Source organism: Mirounga leonina, unplaced genomic scaffold (genome assembly GCF_011800145.1).
Source record: "Mirounga leonina isolate KUSES-001 unplaced genomic scaffold, KU_Mleo_1.0 Mir_180, whole genome shotgun sequence".
NCBI lineage: Eukaryota > Metazoa > Chordata > Mammalia > Carnivora > Phocidae > Mirounga > Mirounga leonina.
Window position 1 is genome coordinate 3219452 of NW_023270469.1, and position 5971 is coordinate 3225422.

Genomic DNA, 5971 nt, shown 5'->3' on the forward strand with positions numbered 1-5971 from the left:
ACATTTCCTGGGACCCCAGGCCAGGAAACACCCCATCCTTCCTCTCTCTCAGCACAACCAAACCCTGAACAGATGCCTGAAGCAACTATGTGGGAACCCCAACAAGTCAGTGACAGCAGGTGGATTTTGCGGGGGCGAGGAGGGAGGGCGCAGATAAAAAATTCGAAGAACAACCAATAGGGTGATGAGCTTCCTGAGCTTTTTCCCTCCTTATTTCCAGACCTTATTATAGGGAAGACCAAATCCTGGGACTACATAGCTGGATGTGGACAGGAAAACACTCCAAGACAAATACTCTCTTTCTGCTCTGAGGACTGGGAAGGGGGTCCTGAGGAACAGAGAATGGGGCAGACCCCCTTTCTGCTCTTTTCTTCTCACTCTCCTGCCCCTACCCTAAAGCAGCGCCCGTCACGGATCTGCTCTCCCATGGTAGTGTCAGTGCCTATGGGAGATTGCAGACAACCAAAACTGAGGGAAAACCCTTCCTTCTGGCCCGAGTTGCCAGGAAAGAGGGCCCCGGCAGTTCAAAGTCTCTTCTCTTTCTCTTTCTTCTTTCTGCTTTACCCTAGGCCAGAACTGTGCAATAGTGCAAGAAGGCTAAGCCCTCTCTTTCTAGAAAAGGGGACCTCAGAGGAGGAGGGATCTGGAGAAAGGGATCCTTTAAAGCTGTGAATAAAACCCTATGCTCACTCCAAGCTGCACATGTGCATCATTGACTGACAGCACACAGCAAAGTCTTTGAGAACTGAACCATGGTGAAGCTGGCTACTGGTCTCCCAGACTGGCCACTGGGCAGTGTGCATGTGAAGTGACAAGGTTTATGCTATGGAGGCTTTGGAAACTAAACAAACTGGGAACCACCGCCCACAGAAGGTAGGTCAGTACTTTGTAGTCCAAACTTAACTAGATTGGGAACCTGCTAAAACAGAAAAAGAGGGCGCCTGGGTGGCTCAGTGGTTAAGCGTCTGCCTTCGGCTAAGGTCCTGATCCCAGGGTCCTGGGATCGAGCCCCGCATCGGGCTCCCTGCTCCGTGGGAATCCTGCTTCTCCCTCTCCCACTCCCCCTGCTTGTGTTCCCTCTCTCGCTGTGTCTCTCCCTGTCAAATAAATAAGATCTTTAAAAAAAAAAAAAAAAAACAGAAAAAGAAATATTCTCCAGAGGAATTTAGCAAGAACCAGAGTTTTGTAACATGATATTCAAAATGTACGGGATACAATCCAAAATGCTTTGACATACAAAGAATCAAGAAAATCTCAACAACTCTCAAACCCAAGGTGACCCAGATGTTGGAATTATTACAGCCTTTCCAGCAGCTAATAAAATCATGCTTCATGAAGTGAGGGGGAGTGCTCAGAACAGAGTGAAGACATAAGTTCTCAGCAAAGAAATAGAAGCAATAAAAAAGAATCAAATAGAAACTTTAAAACCAGAAAATTCAACAACAGAAATAAAAAATTTTCACAGTTCAGCTACAGAATAGATGGCAGGAGTAAGAATCTGTGAGCTTTAAAATAGATCAATAGGAAGGATCTTATCTGAACAACAGAGGGAAAAAAAGGGTTTGAAAAATTAACAGAGACACAGGGAAACTGTAAGAAAATATCAAAAGGTCTAATATTCATGTCATTGGAGTCCCAGAAGGTCAGGAGAAAGAAAATGGTGCATAAGAAATATTCAAAAAAACAATAGTGGAAAACTTCCCTAATCTGGTGAAAGACATAATGTACAGATTGAAGAAATGCAATAAATCCTAAAGAAGATAAACCCAAAGAAATCCACACCCTGACATATCATCATCATATTGCTAAAACCAAAGATAAAAGGAAAAAATCCTGGAAGTAGCCAGAGAAAAAGCATACATTACATATAAGGGAACCATGATCTAAAAGATTGGAGATTTCTCATCAGAAACATTGGATACCAGAAAACAATGGAACAATGCTTTTTAAGTACTGAAAGAAAATAACTATTAACCCATAATTCTAGAGTAGAAACACTCTTCAGAAATAAAAATGAAGTAAGACATTATTAAATGAAACAAAACTAGAATTCACTGCCAGTAAACTTTCAGTAAAAGACATTCTAAGAAAGATATTCACGTGACAGGAAAATAACCTAGGAAAACTTGGAACTTCAGGAATAAAGGAAGAACAACAGAATGGTGAATCTAATAAATAATCTTCTTCAGGTCTTTAAACTATGAATGACAGTTGAAAGGAAAAACTATAACATTTTCTGATGAGGTTTTTGATGTATGTAGATAAAGTACTTCTGACAAGTACAACACAAAGCAGGGGAAGGACAGGAATATCTACGATCATAAGTTTTCTACATTTTACCTGAAGTGGTAAACTAGTAACCGTAAGTAGATGGGATAAAACCCTAGGTAGGTATGTATATTGTAATACCTGGAGCAACCACTTAAAAATAATACAAAGAAATATAGTCAAAACCCATAAGCAAATTAACACGGCATACTAAAATAAATATTCAAATAATCCAGAAGAAGGTAGGAAAGGAGAAAGAGAAACAAAAAACAGAGAAACAAACAAAAAACAAATAATAAACTGCTAGACCTAAATTCAGCAGTATCAATAATTACATTAAATGTAAATAGTCAACCATATGAATTAAAAGACAGAGATTGTCAGATTGAATTTTTAAAATATCCAACTATATGCTATCTACAAAGAATCCACTTCAAATACAATGGCATACAAAGGCTAAAAGTTAGAGGATGGAAAAACATATATCATGAAAACATTAATTAAAAGAAAACTACTCATAAGTTTAAACACATATGACCTGGCAATTATATTTCTAGGTATGTAACCAAAAGAAATGAAAACCTATGTTCACACGAAAACTTGTATGTGAATTTTTCTAGCAGCATTATTCAGAATAAACAAAAAGGGGTAACAACCCAAATGTCCATCAACTGATGAAATGATAAATAAAATATGTCCATACCATGGAATATTATTTAGCCATAGTTAAGTAATGAAATACTGATGCATGTTATAACATGGATGACTCTTGAAAATATTATGCTAAGTGAAAGAAGCCAGACACACACAGAAAAAACAAATTGTATGATTTCATTTATATGAAGTGTCAAAAATAGGTAAATTTTTTGAGTCAGAAAGCAGATTAGTGGTTGATTAGGGCTGAGAGAGGAGTAGGAGGGAAATGGGTATTGATTGCTAGTGGGTACAGAGTTCCTTTTGAGGGTACAAAAGTGTTACAAAATTGATTATGCAATATTTTCACACACTGTGAATACACTAAAAAAACACTGAATTGTATAGTTTAAATGAATTTTATGGTATATGGATCATAGCTCAATACAGCTGTTTATATTAGGAAGGAAAGCTTGAGTAGCTATATTAATATCAGACAAAGACTTTCAGAACAAGGAAAATTACCAAAGATATAGAGGAATAATATATGGTGATGAAGGCCAATTCATCAAGAAGACATAACAATCCTATATGTGTATGCACCTAGCGGCAGAGAATGAAAATGCGTGAAGGAGCAGGCAGCGCTGGGGCTAAGCCTGTGTGCCAGGGTGCGTGGGCAGTGGCTGCAGCAAGAGAGTTTGGTGTGATGTCTCACACCGCTTTCCTGGTACAGCCTACCAAGAGGCCAGAGGTAGAACTTCTGCAGACCGTGAATCTGTGAATGAATGCAGGGAAGGTGTTTGTAAAATGCATGAAGAACAGTGAATGCAGTAGTCCTTCTATCGCATATGATATCAGTCAGTTGTTCGATCTTACCGGTGATCTGGCGGACCTCAGCCTTGCTTACCCAGCTGATACCCAGACATGTCAGCCTTACAACAAAGACTGGGTTAAAGAGAAGATCCACATGCCCCTTTGTCAGCAGTCCCAATAGGCTGGGAAATAGCTGAGTTGGCAGCAGTAGGGGGCAGGGGGGTGGGCTTCGAACACAGGTGCGTGGAGTACGCTGGGCCAGAAGTCTTGTGTTAGAGTCATCCTGCTCCCGTTCCAGCACACTACGGTCAGGATTGAATGTGTCTGATGACACGTGAGGATCTTATTCACAGGAAACCCTCCTTACTCCCTCATTACCCCCTTCCTCCCCTGCTTTTTTTATTAAACATTTTTATGATAATTTAGATGGAAGTTGCTCTTTGTCAGTTAACGTTGGTTCCCATCCTTCAAACTGTTCATATCGGCTTTATTGCATTCACTCTACCACTCCTTTCTCAGGTTAGGGTGGGACGGTGAGGACAGTTTAGTTACGTCCTTGAGATAAAGTCATAGTGAAAAACAAATGTTCTTTAGTTTAAAAAGAAAATATGTGAAGAAATAAATGATAGAGTGAAAGCAGAAACAAATTCTAAAATTATACTGAGAGATGTCAACATTCCACTCTCAATAACTGATAAAGCAAGTAGACAGAAAATCACCAAGAATACAGAAGACCTGAACAACCAACGTGCAACCAGTTTGACCCACTTAACATTGCTAGAGCAGTCCGTCCAACAACAGAATACAGTTTCTTCTCAAGTGCACATGGACTTTCATCAACGTAGGCCATATCCTGAGTCACATAACAAAACTCAACAAATCTAAAATAATTGAAATCATACAAAATATGCTCTCTGCCCATAACGGAATTAAACTACAAATTAATGACAGAAAGATATTTACAAAATCCCCCTAAATAATTGGGAATTAAACAACATACTTCTAAATAATCCCTGGGCCACAAAGTAAATCAAAAGGGAAATTATAAATATTTTGAATGGAAGGAAAATGATAATACAACTTATCAAAATCTGTGGGATGCCAGTAAAGCAGTGCTTAGAGGGAAGTTTAGAGATATTACATGTTTATGTTAGAAAAGAAGATGGATTTCACGGGCACCTGGGTGGCTCAGTTGGTTAAGCAACTGCCTTCGGCTCGGGTCATGGTCCCAGGGTCCTGGGATCGAGTCCCACATCAGGCTCCTGGCTCAGCGGGGAGCCTGCTTCTCCCTCTGACCCTCTCCCCTCTCAAGCTGTTTCTCTCCCGCTCACTCTCTAATAAATAAATAAATAAATAAATAAAATCTTTAAAAAAAAGAGAGAAGAAGAAGATGGATTTCAAATAAATAACCTAAGCATCCACCTTAAGAAACTAGGGGGAAAAAAGAGCAAATTAAACCCAAAGCAAGGAAAAGGAAGGAAACAAATAATAATAGGGACAAGTATGAGTTGCATTAAAAACAGAAAAACAATAGATAAAAATCAATAAAACCAAAAACTGGTTTTGTGAAAAGATAAAAAAAATTGATATACCTCTAGCCAGACTGACCAAGAAAAAAAAAAAGGAAAGATAAAAGTTACCAAAATAAAGGATAGCATACAGAGCCCAGAGATATTGAAAGGAGAGAGGACTGGGGCACCTGGGTGGCTCAGAAGGTTAAGCGTCTGCCTTCAGCTCAAGTCATGATCTCAGGGTCCTGGAATAGAGCCCCACATCAGGCTCCCTGCTCAGCGGGGAGCCTGCTTCTCCCTCTCCCTCTGCCTGCCACTCCCCCTGCTTGTGCTCTCTATCTCTCTCTGTCAAATAAATAAACAAAATCTTTTAAAAAGAGAGAGATTGAGAGGGGTGCCTGGGTGGCTCAGTTGTTAAGCATCTGCCTTCGGCTCAGGTCATGATCCCAGGGTCCTGAGATCAAGCCCCACATTGGGCTCCCTGCTCTGCCGGAAGCCTGCTTCTCCCTCTCCCACTCCCCCTGCTTGTGTTCCCTCTCTTGTTGTGTCTGTCAAATAAATAAATAAAATCTTTAAAATAAAAAAGTGAATTTTACTGTATGTAAATTTTACAATAGATTTTGTAGACGCTAGCAAACCACACATACTTCCCAGCCACCTTACCATGTGTACTCTTACAGATACACTTAAAATAATTGTGTTCAAAACAAAAAAGCTGGGGCACTGGGTGGCTCAGACAGTTAAGC

The 5971-nt window shown here is 39.8% G+C and overlaps 1 pseudogene; it reads left to right on the top strand.

Moving 5' to 3' along the window:
- The first annotated feature begins 3519 nt into the window (after positions 1–3519).
- On the top strand, positions 3520–3907 carry LOC118023845 (annotated as a pseudogene).
- Positions 3908–5971: the final 2064 nt, after the last annotated feature.